This window comes from Eublepharis macularius, chromosome 1 (genome assembly GCF_028583425.1).
Source record: "Eublepharis macularius isolate TG4126 chromosome 1, MPM_Emac_v1.0, whole genome shotgun sequence".
In the NCBI taxonomy this organism is placed as follows: Eukaryota; Metazoa; Chordata; class Lepidosauria; order Squamata; family Eublepharidae; genus Eublepharis; species Eublepharis macularius.
The window spans coordinates 39,148,660-39,162,780 of record NC_072790.1 but is presented as its reverse complement, the minus strand read 5'-3'; the positions used below and the strand labels follow the sequence as shown (position 1 = coordinate 39,162,780).

Sequence of the window (14,121 nt, the reverse complement as noted above, 5' to 3'; positions counted from 1 at the left end):
GTGACAGTGTGAAATGCTCGTTAATATTCCAATGTCCCAGACAAATATTCATAAAAACTTCCTTAACATCCATATGTCCACTGCAATTTCAGTGTTGTTAATCAGTTGAGGGTGGGGAGAACCATTTGAGTTACAGCTATTAAGACATAAGAACGCGTGTATGTTGATGAATATATTGATGAAAGCCTTCTGTGACTTGGACACAGCTATCCATTCCTAACATAAAACTGGATTAACTATAACTGATATTTTAACTAATACAAATAACCATAACTGATATATTTAACAAACACAGAACCAATCTGCATTTAAAAACTGTGGGAACCATAACAATATCAACTTCAGTCAACAAAAGAATGAAAGCAACACACACACACATGCACAGCCCCACTCATCCCCATGAAAAGAAAGCAAAATGAACTCAAAGCAGCACACACACACCCAGAAATGAAAGCAGAATGAAAGCAGCACACACACACAACCCCACCCCCTGAAAAGAAAGCAGAATAAACTCAAAGCAGCACACATACACACACAGCCCCGCCCACCCACTCCCCCAATGAAAATAAAACAGAATGAACTCAAAGCAGCACACATATACACACAAACCTCTGAATGAAATGAAAGCGGAATGAACTAAAAGCAGCTAAGCCTCCTCTGCAGAGCCAGCCCCAGCAGCTCTGCTTGCACACACACACTCTCTCTCTCTCTCGCAAATGAATGACAAAAAGCAGCTTAGCCTCCTCTGTAGAGCCTGCAGGACTGAAGGAGGAAGGAATCAAATGGGCAGATTCTAGAGTTTCCAGAACAATGTTCCAGAGTGTTTGCCTCAAATAAGGCCGTGTATGTACCAATCTTTAGATCTGTGCCTTAGTATCATCCTCTAAATCTTGATATATTGATTTTGGTTTATATGACAACAAAAGCAGAGACAGATTTCTCATTTTGTGAGTGTATATTTATTAAAATGTACCCCCAGATATGAAGTCATTACCCTAATAAAACCTTATCTGGAAAATAATCTTGATACGTGAAGACTTAGACAAAGGCAGTTTATATTCCTGCTGGAATAACTATTTATATAAACTAGTCATTAGGCATGCAATAAATGCTTTTATACAGTATGTCTGCACGTTCTCTTACATCTAAATACTTTTTAAAAAATGCACCAGATTGTGTAATTCACACTTAATTGCTGATGTTTTTGTTTTGTGCTCTCCAGAATTTTGTCAGGGTGGTCTAATCTTACTGAAGTTGGGTGTTCAGATGGTAGGCTGCAAATAATTTTGTGTGATGGAAAGAAGATGGTTGAACTTGGATGAAATTCATCATTCAGTGACCATATGTATTCTGTGACAATAAAACCTATATTGTTTGGAGCCCCCCCCCCCCCCAGCTGCCTTTAAAAATTCAAGCTCTGCACTGGAATTATTCATTTCCTTCCTACTTGGCATGCTTTTATCTGGACTGTGCAGAACTTGTTCACTAGTGGTTGGAATATTACATGGGGATGGGGTGAGAGTCCTGTTCCTGACATGTTTATGTGTTTTGTGTTAAATATTATATTTATATATTTGTATTTAAATGCTTTTTAATGTTTGAAATATTTTAATATTCACATCAGAGTGCTGAATTGCGTGCAAAGGTGGCACAAATTTTTTTTAGATAAATCTGATCTGACCAATTACCAATGAACAGTATGAGAATCAAAGTGGTGATTAAAAAATAGCCCTTAATCCTAATTTTCCTGTTCAAGATACTATAAATTTGTAGTGGTTTAAGCAGTTCAGTTTCCCTGTTCTCGCTCTTCTCCCACTTTTACTAATTCTTAATATTTGGATGGCAATGACTATTCTTAGTCTTCATTTAAGGTTGTCTTGGTGTGTACCTTCCCCCACTTTCATTTTAATTTATAGAGTATTTCTTGTGTGATTAAAAGTCTAGAGTGTGGCTGCTTTTCCTACTGTTATGATTTGCATGAGCCATACACTTTACTATTAGCTATAGTAATGATTCTTTTCCATTTGAGTCTTGGGGGGATAGCAGATTGTGAGAGAATGGCCCTTTCCACATACTCTTATAGGAGCGATCCACTCATGAAATGCTGATGGCTATTCTCCAGGAATCCAGACATCTCCATTTTTAAAACAGTTGCAGGCTGTTTGGCTTCTGTTTTTTTGGCACCTTTTCTGGGTCCGCAGAAAGTGCATTTCCAGAAAAGGTTCCGTGAGTGGGCCATCCCAGCGTTCTGTGAGTGGGTCATTCCTATAAGAGCCAGCCAGTTCACACTAGTAGGGAATCTCCTGATCTATTCCTTCCTGGTTACTTCTGTTATCGCTACATCTGACCAAAGGGGATTCCAAAGGTGTTAATCCTTAAAGTGTCCCAAAAACTAGCACTCACAGTTTTTTTTCTTTCATAGTTTGTCTTCGTTATAATTTACAAAGTGGAATGCTGGGTAATTGTAACTTCCGTGTGGCCTTTTGAGGATCTGAACACCTTGATGTGGGTGTAGTGATTGAGCACTATCATTAGGATAAAATATATATCAATATTTAACCTAATATATCAATATTGCTCCTAATTTTTTAAAATAGGCCCTCTGCTTATATGACCGAAGAACCACGTTGTATGATTATTAATAACACTGAACAGTGTGGTGTGTGGAGAAATCTCCAAAGATGCCCACTGCCTTGTAGGAAAATTTGTTCCACAGCAAAGCTCTTGCATGATGGAGAAGCATGGAAGTGACATGTACACATACCAACCTTCTGTGCCAGTGGTTGGATCCCACAGAGCATTTCTTCATGTACCACAGGCCTTGTGGAACCAATAAAAATAAATCTTGGTGGCAGCTTTTGTTAAGTTTAAACTGTTGGATCCAAACTTTCTGTTCCACGTGCTGCAAGATATAGCACAAGATTTTTTGGGATCGGGTCTAAGCTGCGTTGAAGTTCTATGGCTTGCACTAGACCTTGTGCAGTTGCTTGTGCTAGTGGAACAGGGCTAGATATATTACTGTTTGAACATATGTAGTGTATGTACCAGTTCATTTCCCCCCAGCTTCTCTGCTTACGGTAAAATACACTCCTTTTGTAACTGTATATGGGGGTTCACGTTCTCCCTTCAATCCAGGTAGGGAATGCATGACTGTGAAATAGCCCTACGTCTCTGGAATAAACTACATTAACTCGTTTACCTTTGCAAGACTTTTCCCCTCCCTCTTCTCTCTGAAATCCTTCTTACCTAGAGTGAAATGCAATGTACTCAAAATACTAAATCAATATGTGGTGTTACATTCACTTTAAAAGGGGAAAAAATTATATTGATTCTTGGTTAATGACAGCAGTTCATTTTGTAGGAATGGATGCTACCTTCTGTCATGAGGATTATTTTAAAGTTTATTACATCAGAGGGCGGGGCGGCGGTGGATATAAAACAGTCTTGGCATGAAGACTGAGCATATTCTTGAAGTTATAGAACTCAATATTAATTTTATTCCTTGGTCATGCTTTGCCAAAAAAAAGAAAGGGTACTTCCTGTAGTTTCAGCAGTTTCCCTCCTGTTGCTTAAAAGAGTACCAAAGAAGAACAGTAATATTGTTACCTTTTGTGTTAGATGCTGTTTTAAGGGTGATCTAGTGCCTTAGGAACAAGCCTGTTACCTTGGGACCTGGCTATGTAGTAATACAAGTGCTAAAGTTTTTCCTGGATTTGCACCATTTTGGGCTCCAACTGGAAAGCTGCAAGTATAAATATCCTTCAGTAACAAAATTAAAGAAAATCAACAAGTTGGGAAGAAGGCCTGGCTGACCTAGCTTTTCACTCCATGTGTCAGGTCTTTGTGGCTCTTGCAGAAGAGGTCAAAAAGTCTTTAAATCAATAATCGGTATATGAAACGTCAGTCCTGGTAGTTATTCTTGCCCCATGTTTGTTAGAAAGACCCTTTTCTCTGTCTCCTTCCTTCTGAATCAGTAATTTGCAGTGCAGCCATAAGCAGAGTTATACCCATTTACTGTAAGCATTCAAGTGTAACTCTGCTTAGGATTGCAGTGTTAGTTCCCATTATTTTATCTGTTGTGAGAAACTTACCTATTTTTTCATATTTCTTCTAGGTGATTTGGTTCCACAGAAACCCTCTGCTTAAATGTAATGATTTGGAGTCCTGTGGTTACATTGCAAGATAATTAAATATAGATTCTGGAAACGAAGGTGGGTTTTAACACATTGTTCTGTTGCTTTTTTTAAAAAAAAATCTGTTTTATTATTTGTAACAGTGCTGATGAAATGAGGTCAGCTTTTGAATTTGTAACTTAATTCACTGGGCTTCTTTTCTCAAGGCCTGGTGTTCCTGCTACTTGTTTTTATTGGAGAGGAGGGTAGTGTTGAGGACAGACCCCTCCCAGCTACTCAATCTGTTAGACAAACGGCTTCATCCAAATGTTTTGGTTGTGCAGTGATAATTTAAATTGGAGCAGTTCAAGTCATTGTCCATGCATTAGCCTTTCATGTACACTGGCCTTCAGTTTACATTTTTCAGCCACGTAGTAACGTTTGCAGTGGCCCTGAAGTGCTACACATGCTGCTGTTAAGAATATTGATGTTTAAATGGCTTCTTCTGTAAAGTTTTAAAAACTTAAAAACTTCTTTAAAAAACTAATTGGCTTGTGTGTCATTGTGTTGCTGGTTATTATATTTAATAAAAATTTGTTTTTAAAAAAATGTGAATTCAGTCCTTTTTCTGGACTATTTACCAATGATGTTGGGTTGCTTCTCTATGAAGGGCAGAGAGATGCTTTTGAATATAAAGTTTTATTTTTCAAGTATGTTAAGTGCCTCCGCAGTTTACACACTGCACACGCTGTGACTGCCTGTTCAAAAGAAGCCCAGCATAAGGAGCTGGGAAGTATTGAGCTCTTTTAGGGACCTCTGGCATTCTGATCATTGCTTAGAAAAGATAACCAAGACAAAGATTGTGGTTTTCTCCAGTGCTGAGGACAACTCCAGTCTCAGCCTTGTTTTCTACTAACCCACTAACCTTACAGCCTACAGTAAAGTGCTTGGTTGCTATTGACTGCAGGAAGGAATACTTCAGTTGTAACTCAAGTATGCATTGTGCTGTAATAAATGCTGGTGATTGACCAAGATTTTATTTGTGTGAGGGGGAAGAGAAATAAAATCTGCTCTATTCTGTTCCTTTATTAAAAATAAAGCGGAGCCAGTTCAGTGTAGTGGTTAAGAATGGTAGGACTCTGGGTTTGATTCCCCACTCCTCCGCTTGAAACCAGCTGGGTGACCTTGGGTCTATCAGAGCTCTCTCACAGCTCTCTCAGCCCCACCCATCTCACAGAGTGATTGTCATGAGTAGGGGTGTGCACCTGAAAAATATTCAGGTTTCCTGCTTCAAGTTTACCCGAAAACAATTCCGAATAAACCGAATCCTGAAGTTGCATATTGCTTTGGGATTTGGGTGTTTGAATCGCTTCAGTATGCTCCGTAAAGATTTGGAGCACACCGAAGCTCAAAGCCACCGCTCGGAAGTGGCATGGGAAGGAGCACTTTCAAATGCTCCGCTGCTGGCTTCACCTGATGCATCAGGTGAAGCAAGCGGCAGGGCATTTGAAACTGAAAGCGCCCCTTCTCATGCCACAAGCAAGCAGCACAGGATGGGACACTTTCAAACGCCCCGCCGTTGGCTTCACCCAATGCGAGGGGGAGCCTCCTCCCCCTCCCATTGGGTGAAGCATGCGGTGGGGTGTTTGAAAATGGTCCTTTTCGTGCCACTTGTGAGGGGCAGGAAAAGAGTGTCTTTCAAACTTCCCATCCTGCTGCTTTTTTCCCCCATGGGAGGGGGAGGAGTGAGCCCTTCTCCCCCTCCCATCAAGAGAAAAAAGCAGCGGGACAGGAAGAGCACTTTTGCATAGCCAACAGCTAGACAATTGCTGTGGGAACAGCTCCTGCTCCTTTGACCAAAGCTTCCTGAAGTGATGCGAATTGCTTCGGAAAGCTTTGATTTGGTATTTCTGAATCGGGCCAGCAATGCTGGACCCGATTTGGGAATCCTGAATCTTTCCAAATTGGGCCCAATTTGGGTGTTTTCCCAAATAAGAATCCCAAATTGCACATCCCTAGTCGTGAGGCTGATAATAACATACTTTGTAAACTGCTCTGAGTGGGCGTTAAGTTGTCTTGAAGGGCAGTATATAAATCAAATGTTGTTGTTGTTGTTGTTGTTGTTAAAAATGTTATTTCGTGGTATGCATTGAGCCTTGGTTATCTCTGCTTAGCCCCTACTGTAAATGGACATGGATCGTGCCCTAGAACGTGCTTTTTCTGATATATGCTGATTTTTTAAATTACCAGTCCTGAAACATAATGCAAGCTTGGGAAGCAGGAGGAGAGATTCATTTTCTTCTTCTTTACCTCTTTCCCTTAAATAAAATACAAATAAAGGACAAATGTTTACTGACTCATTAATCCAATTTATAGTGTACAGCATGTATACACTGTCATTTGAAAGAGGGTAGTTGTACCAATGATATATAATATCAAATATAGGGCAGTTAAACAACGTTTCATTTTTTTTTCTGAAGCAATTCCTATGGCATTGTTAGAAAACAAAATAGATGTGTTAAGTAACAACCTATATATATATATATATATATATATATATATATATATATATATATAAACATCTCAAAATACAGATGATGGTACAGTGCAATGACCAACACAAATAGACCAAGGTACAGTAAAAACCAACCAGACGCGGTTCGGCCCTAAGGCCTTTCTCAATGGTCAATTGTAAACAATTTATAATCAAACACACCCACACATATAGAAACCAATCATGCAATGTTCCCGGTGTTTTATCTAGAGCTGTAATAAAAGAAGAAGGGGGAAAGAAAATTTTAATATATTATAGTCCATTATTAAGTGTTAGAACTTCCTAGGTAAAATACTGGATCAGAATTTACCTCTAGTATTGTGTGATAAACTACAAATATTGCAATAGATCCAGGACTGCATTCACACACTGCTCTTTGTTTATTGTTGCACTCTAAAGAAAAAAATGTACCAAATTAGAAAATTATTCCCTAACATGCTCTTAATTGACCCCCCAGGTTCTCTAAAACCCAATCACAAACCAACCTGAGGCTTGGTTTCCAATGTATAGGAGTGTGCTACATCAATCCCCCCCCTTCCCCCCCCCCCCGTCCATTGTTAGAAAACTGCAGTTCAGGATGAGAGCAAACAACTATTTAGGAGGTACGGTTTTGATGCAGCCTTTAAAGAAAATAGTTTAGGTATTACTTTGGGGAAGGTATATGGTACAGAATCAACTAGAAGAACTATTTCAATTGGCCATGTATTATTATGTGGATTGGTGAGATTATTAAAAGCTTATTGAAAGGGACTTTAAATCGAGGACGCCTTTCCTTGAGGCCTTATATCTTAGCAAGACATTTGGAAAGTGTTGAAAGAAGGCTTACAAATCTGAAAAATGAAGTGCCTGCTTTTCACTTTCCGTAGTATTTTTAAGACAGTTTAAGCAACTCTCTCTCTCTCTCTCTCTCTCTCTCTCTCTCTCTCTCTCTCTCTCTCTCTCTCTCTCTCTCTCTCTCATTTGGTACGGACTTATGTTATCTTTTTTCTTCCTGAAAGCTACTTTTTGCAAAATTAGATTAAAGAGTTTCTAATACCTTGCAACAAAATTAGATGCTTTTATCTAAATTACTTGTAAAAAATCTAAATTGCTTTTTAAAAATCAAAGGTGGGATACAGTAAGGTTGCTAGGATGCCTTGATCTTTTACAGTCAAGCCTTGGGACTAGAAGCAGATCTTGGGAACAGATGTTGGGAATATACCATTATTTACAAATTTAACTTCTTTTTTTCAAAAGCTTCAGAGAATAATGATGAGCAGAACAGAAGCTTTCAAGACCTTAATGGCATTGTGATTTTAGTTTTTGTTAAAAAAATCCTTTAAAAAGATACATCCCCCTTCTCCCCATAAAACCTGTAGTGCTAATAACTCCCCTTGTAAATCTTCTATGTTTGAAGAAAATAGCACTTTTTTTTCAAACCCCTTTGATGTGTTGTCCCTACTGTAAGGTTCCTTTATCCTTTTACAGGGTATCATTCCTGTTTGTCTTGCAGTCTACCAGTATTGCCAGTGAGAGATACTCATTTACTAGCGTCTCGCACAAACATTTTGCCAGGTTATTCGCTGGGTTAATCTTTTTTTAAAAAAACCAAACAGTGAGGCATTAACCCATGAATGTTGGCCGGGGGAAGAAGGCGGAGTATTGAAGCCTGGTTGCCCTCAGTGAGGTTCAAAGGTTTACCTTTGCCCTACTGTTCTCTATAGCCGAAGGACTGTCTCCTCCCATATGAATCTACCTGGCCACTGCAGTCATCTTCAGCCCTCCCCCCTTGAGATTAGGTGGGTTGGCAGCCCAAGAGAGGGCCTTTTGAGTTGTGGCACCAAGCCTCTGGAACTCTATCCCAATGGAGATTCACCTGTACCCGTCTGTTGCCATCTTGCACCAGCATGTGAAGACTTTTTTTTGTTTTGCTTGACAGTCCCTCAGGGATCCCTCCTCCATCCCCAATGTTTTAACTGTTGTTTTTACCTTTTGTATTCATTTTAAGCTCTGCTTTTAAGTTGTTTTAATGATGTATTTGTATGCTGGTTTTAATGTTTTTTAAGAGATTTTAATCCATATATTTAATTCCTTAGCCACATCGGTGGAGCTAGTGGGCGGAAAAGTGCAGTAAAATTCTTGTTAAATCAATAAGATAGGACTTTAACATTCAATTGTCTGCAACACTTTCCCAAAGAACTACAATGATGGGGGCAACGTTTAATGTTTCTTCTTATTATCTGTACATCTTGGTGTTCAGTATCTGTGTACTTTCTTAGCAGCTTTCCATTTTGTCTTAATCTAGTTGCCTTCACAACACTCCCACAACTGCCCTACTTAGACAAAGAAAAAGTTGTCTTGCCTGTATGTCAAAAGATGTTTGTAGAAAAGGTGGTAACTTAACACTAACACAGCAGGTGTTAAGAAGGAACACCAAAACTTTCAGAGTAATGTATTCCCACCAGAAGATCACAGCTGCAATCTCTCTGCCCTGGGAGTAAGGAGGAGAGCATGGCAAGGATTTTAGCTTATTGGGCAAAATCTCCTGTTGATTAAAAGTCCCTAACCAAGACCACCTTTCCTACTGGACACCCAGGGCAAGCAGAAGTTCTCACAATCATCATCCAATGGGGCAGTCATCACAGGCAAGGGAGCAGCACGATGTAGGAGAGCTGTTGATCCCACAACGATGAGAGCTGAATATGAGGGAGGCTATTGATAGAGGTTCGTGCTGCAGCTGTAGCAGTAGCCTGGATTCCACAGGCACTTAGCCTGCCCAGCATCCTACAAAGTTTCACACTGAAGCTTAGTCTTCCGGTGCAGAGGAAAGGCCCCAGGTGGCCAGCCATGCACTTTATTGTTTAAGCTGAGCTTCTGCCCAGGATTTCCGCCTTCTTCTTTGGTTCTGATGGTAACAATGGGGTCCATGGCAGTAGACCATTCTCCACTGTGGGTTCCTCAGTGGTCCCTGCTTGTTCGTTCGTTCGTTCGTTCGTTCGTTCGTTCGTTCGTTCGTTCTTTCTTTCTTTCTTTCTTTCTTTCTTTCTTTCTTTCTTTCTTTCTTTCTTTCTTTCTTTCTTTCTTTCTTTCTTTCTTTCTTTCTTTCTTTCTTTCTTTCTTAGCTAGCTAGCTAGCTAGCTAGCTAGCTAGCTAGCTAGCTAGCTGGCCCGCTTTTCTCACTGAGATTCAATGCAGATTACACAGGAATTTGAAAACAAGTGCAAGTCCAATGCAGAAACAAAACATTTAAGTAAATTGACATGATGTATTAAATGATACAGAAACTCCCAGTAGGAGCCTTTCTGCACCAACAGTATGCAGTAGTATACAACCCTCCATTCCTCTACCCATCTGGGCTTCTGTGTGTCCCCTGACAGCCTGTAGGAATTGGAGGGCCCAGGAACCACAGGGTCTGCCAAGGTTTTGACTGCTGTTGAGTGAGCTACCGTGGTACCTTATCCTCCAAGGTGGATTCATCCGGCCCATCCCAGCACCACCATTTCTTTGCTCGCTTATGCTCATTCACTCTACTGTTTGTGCATGTGCTTGTTTTCTCTATGTATAGAATGTAATATGTAATACAGGCACTCAGTGTATAGACTGCATTCTTGTTTCAAAAACCATCTCTTCTGTTTTTGAGAAGAATGGAAGATCATGAGAATTAAGTCTTATACGTACATGCTTAAAACACCTGTGACTTTATACAGGAGAGACCCCCAGTCATTCTGTCATCATCCAAAGACCTGTCATCATCCAAAGACCTAGTCCTGTTCACAAGTTACACTGAACACATATAGAGTCCCTATACAGTGTGTACTTGAGTTTTCTTTATATGTGCGTTGAGTAAATTTCATTTTTTCATTCAGCATGTGTATAGATGAATGTGTGATTTAAACCTCACATTTCTTTAGGTACTGGTTTCTGGTTTCATTTGTAAAGTAAACTTGTGTTGGCTCTTTTTTACATACAGATTTATAGGCAGAACGTACATGTGTTCACTGGAACTTGTGAACAGGGCTACAGTTTCACAGACAGTGTGTGTTAATCTGTCTATAGCTTATTTTTCCTTGTTTTTCATTTGAGCTGTCAAGCCCCTGAGAAAGGCAGCTGATGGGCATTTGAAAACTACTTTTAAAAACCACCCTTTCATAGAACTAGTTTGTAGCATCTTATTTAATATCGTTAGTTTAGCCACCCTGCATCCTTAAACTCACAATGATAAATTATTTCAATTAGAGTTTATATATATTAAGAAAAGATTATTGATTAGTACGTGCTTTTTACTGGAACATATTTCTCCCCCCCCCCACCACTCCCCTTAGAATTCAGGGGATTTTAGTGTTGCAAGAAGATAAATTATGTTTGAAACCCCCGTAATTTTACACATAGTGCCTGTTGTCATTCTAGCAATGATAAAACATTCCCTCCCCTCATCAGCTGTCAGACTAACCATTACAACAAACAAAAATTAATGCATTTTTATTCTAGAATAAGTTGTTGTGGATGAGACCCCAAACGTTTATGCTAATATCAAAATTTGTTAGTCCTTTAGGACTTGTTTATAAGGTTTCATTGATACCTCATAGACAAACCTTGAATTTGAAGGCATCAGAAATTATTTATTCTGCTCATGTTACTAAACAGCCTCTTACTCCCATGACTGTTTTTGGATGGGTTTTTTTGTTCCTTTGGGATTGGAATTAATTGTTCTCACTGATCTATTGACAGACCAATGGTGTCACTGAGTAGGCACTTACGCACAACACTAGGCGCACTGAAATCAGTACATGTAGAGTCAGAGCAAGCACGAGTAGGCTGGTCCTGCTCCCAGCTTTATATGTGCTGGCTTATGAGAAGGACATTTTGCACGTCTTCTCTGTTATTGGAAATGTTTGGAGGACGAGCAGTTGTAAGAGCCAGAGACAGTGTAGTTGACGCCATTGGGTCCTGTAATTGTATTTCCTGGGTAGATATAAGGGCAGAGCTGGCATCTGGGTCTGTTGCAGGGCTTGGTACCTGTGCTGGTGACTCAGAGAGAAGCTCCAATGTTTCCAAGAACAAGGGACAAATTAAATAGAATTTTGCTCCGTAGGCTCTTGAATCAAATTGAGTTGAGAGGGCATAGCTTTGTTTACTGTTGCAATTGTGTTGGAATCATGATCATCATACTCTTGATTGATTCAGATTAATAATCTGTGCCAGTTTCAAATGGCCTTGAGTCCCAAAGGGAAAGATAAGTGAGGAGGTTTCTAACTTGACTCTGTGAGTCAAGAATTCCTCAGTTTTCTCCTGGGAGAGGAGAGGTCATGTTTTAGAGCACTTGGTGCTTCTGAGTAATTAAAGCAAGTTAGGGTGAATGAAGTCATAATTGGAGTCTGATGCCAGTTATGTCCCCACATCCACTCTATCGACACTGCTAGGGGAATCTAATAAGATGTGCCGTATCATCGGGCTCAATCACCATTTATGCAGCTTCAGAGTTTGAAAATTACTGAACTAGAATCTGATATTGGATCACATTGGCTCCACATCTTTCTTATTGCAGGTATTGAATTTACATAGCAAAGCTAGCAAGATTGTACCATTGCCAATCACTGCTGTTGTAAATAGTCATTGTGTTTATCTTTGATATGTTTGAGCTTTGAAGAGAAATGTCATGGACTGTACCTCCTTGCGTTTCACAGTATTTTGAAAACATTTACCTTTTGTTTGTTTGTTTTTCTTAGGTAAGTAGCTATACGGTCTTTAGGCTAAATAAATGTAGGACACAATAAATCTGTTAGGGTTTTTTTGCAAAGATGCTACAAAGTTCCTACTTAAAATCAAGGAAGTTTAATCTTTTAGAGATTCACAACACATGACTAACACAACAAATGGCTAGAATTTTAAATTATAAAATTACAAGGACCATCACTCTTGATTTTGCCAAAGTATATTTTGACCATAGTTAGAATAAAATAATTGGGTTAACAACTTAGTTAAGAGAAAAGGAATGCTGCTTAAGTTTTCAAAAGGGTCAAGGAATTTCTGAGCCCAAGTTTCAACAGAGATCAATAGTATTTAGAAATATAAGGTTTCAACAATAACTATTTGTACGCTGTTGAGACCTGTTATTTAATTTCACCACCACCACCACCACCCGCATTGGTGTTGGCTTTCAGATGTGATTTGTGTATAATTTGTTACTAGAAGTTTGCTTGTATTTACCAATCCCCTCCCCACCCGGCCAAAATTGTGAAATATTTTGAGGGAAGGGCCATTTCTATAAATCTATAATGTTTGCGCATCTGTAGAGCAAATAAATATGAGCAATGTGCTTCACCCTTTCACTGCAGATCGAGCCTTTTTTTATCTTTTGAAATATAAAGATATTTTGGTTTAACGAGTCACTCATAGGAAGTTCTGTCTTACAAAAAGACATTATGAACTGATATATTGTCGAAGGTTTTCACGGCCGGAGAACGATGGTTGTTGTGGATTTTCCGGGCTGTATAGCCGTGGTCTTGGCATTGTAGTTCCTGACGTTTCGCCAGCAGCTAACCTGCCAACATCTTTTCCACACTGTGACACTGAGAGATCTCTGTCTTTTGGTGCTACACCTCTGAAGATGCCAGCCACAGCTGCTGGCGAAACGTCAGGAACTACAATGCCAAGACCACAGCTATACAGCCAGGAAAACCCACAACAACCATTGTGAACTGAGTTGGCAACATCAGCTTTTTAAAGATAACATCAGCTATCCATCTTCTCAAGTGTAAATTTTGCACATGTGCATTTGAATGCAAGCATGCTGCATACGCATAAAAACCACAATCTTTTTTTGTGCTAAAGCACAAGAAGCACAGTAAAATAAATGTGTGACTTAACTGGTGGGAGATACCTGGTAATGTGTCTATTCAACCATTAGTTCTAAGGTCAGGAACAGTTTTGACACCAGATGACGCAGGCATCTCGAAAGCTGTCCTATAAACGCTGCTGCTCTGGTGTTTGCTATAAACTTTCTGTGATCAGCTCTTCTTCAAAGGATTGTTCTTAAAAATGCTTTTTGAATTGGCTAAATTGGACCTGCACTATGACTGAACTTTGCAAGAGACGTGATTGTGAAGGCATGAATTATTAAAATAAATTGTTTTTAGTCATTCTGTTCCTGTACTGTGTGAAGAGGGAAGAGTTGAAGGCTCCGGTGAGAACAGATTTGTGTACATAATTAATCTTAAGCACATTGCATGTATTTGTTTTGAACTCAAAAATTCATCTCGCCTTATCTTGGGAGTGGAATTTCTACTTCTCTTTTTTCGGGGTAGGTAAATGGGTAAAGTAATTTTTAGAGTGACTTTAGAGAACTGGTGTGAAAAGAAAGAATTGTCTACAAGAGCAGTGCTGCGTTTTTGCGTGCAGTTTATGATGAATGACAAATGTTATATATAGCACAAACAAAAGCTACATTTCCTTAGGGCAGGCACGCAAAAGTATTTT

At 39.4% G+C, this 14,121-nt stretch overlaps 1 protein-coding gene across 1 annotated transcript in view; it reads left to right on the top strand.

Moving 5' to 3' along the window:
- The window catches only part of KLHL29 (kelch like family member 29), a 529,196-nt gene that overhangs the window by 76,033 nt on the left and 439,042 nt on the right, over nt 1-14,121 (top strand). The window contains exon 2 of the mRNA XM_054992668.1: nt 4,115-4,211. The gene's annotated coding sequence lies outside the window, so the exon portion shown is untranslated. The remainder of the gene's footprint in view (nt 1-4,114; nt 4,212-14,121) is intronic.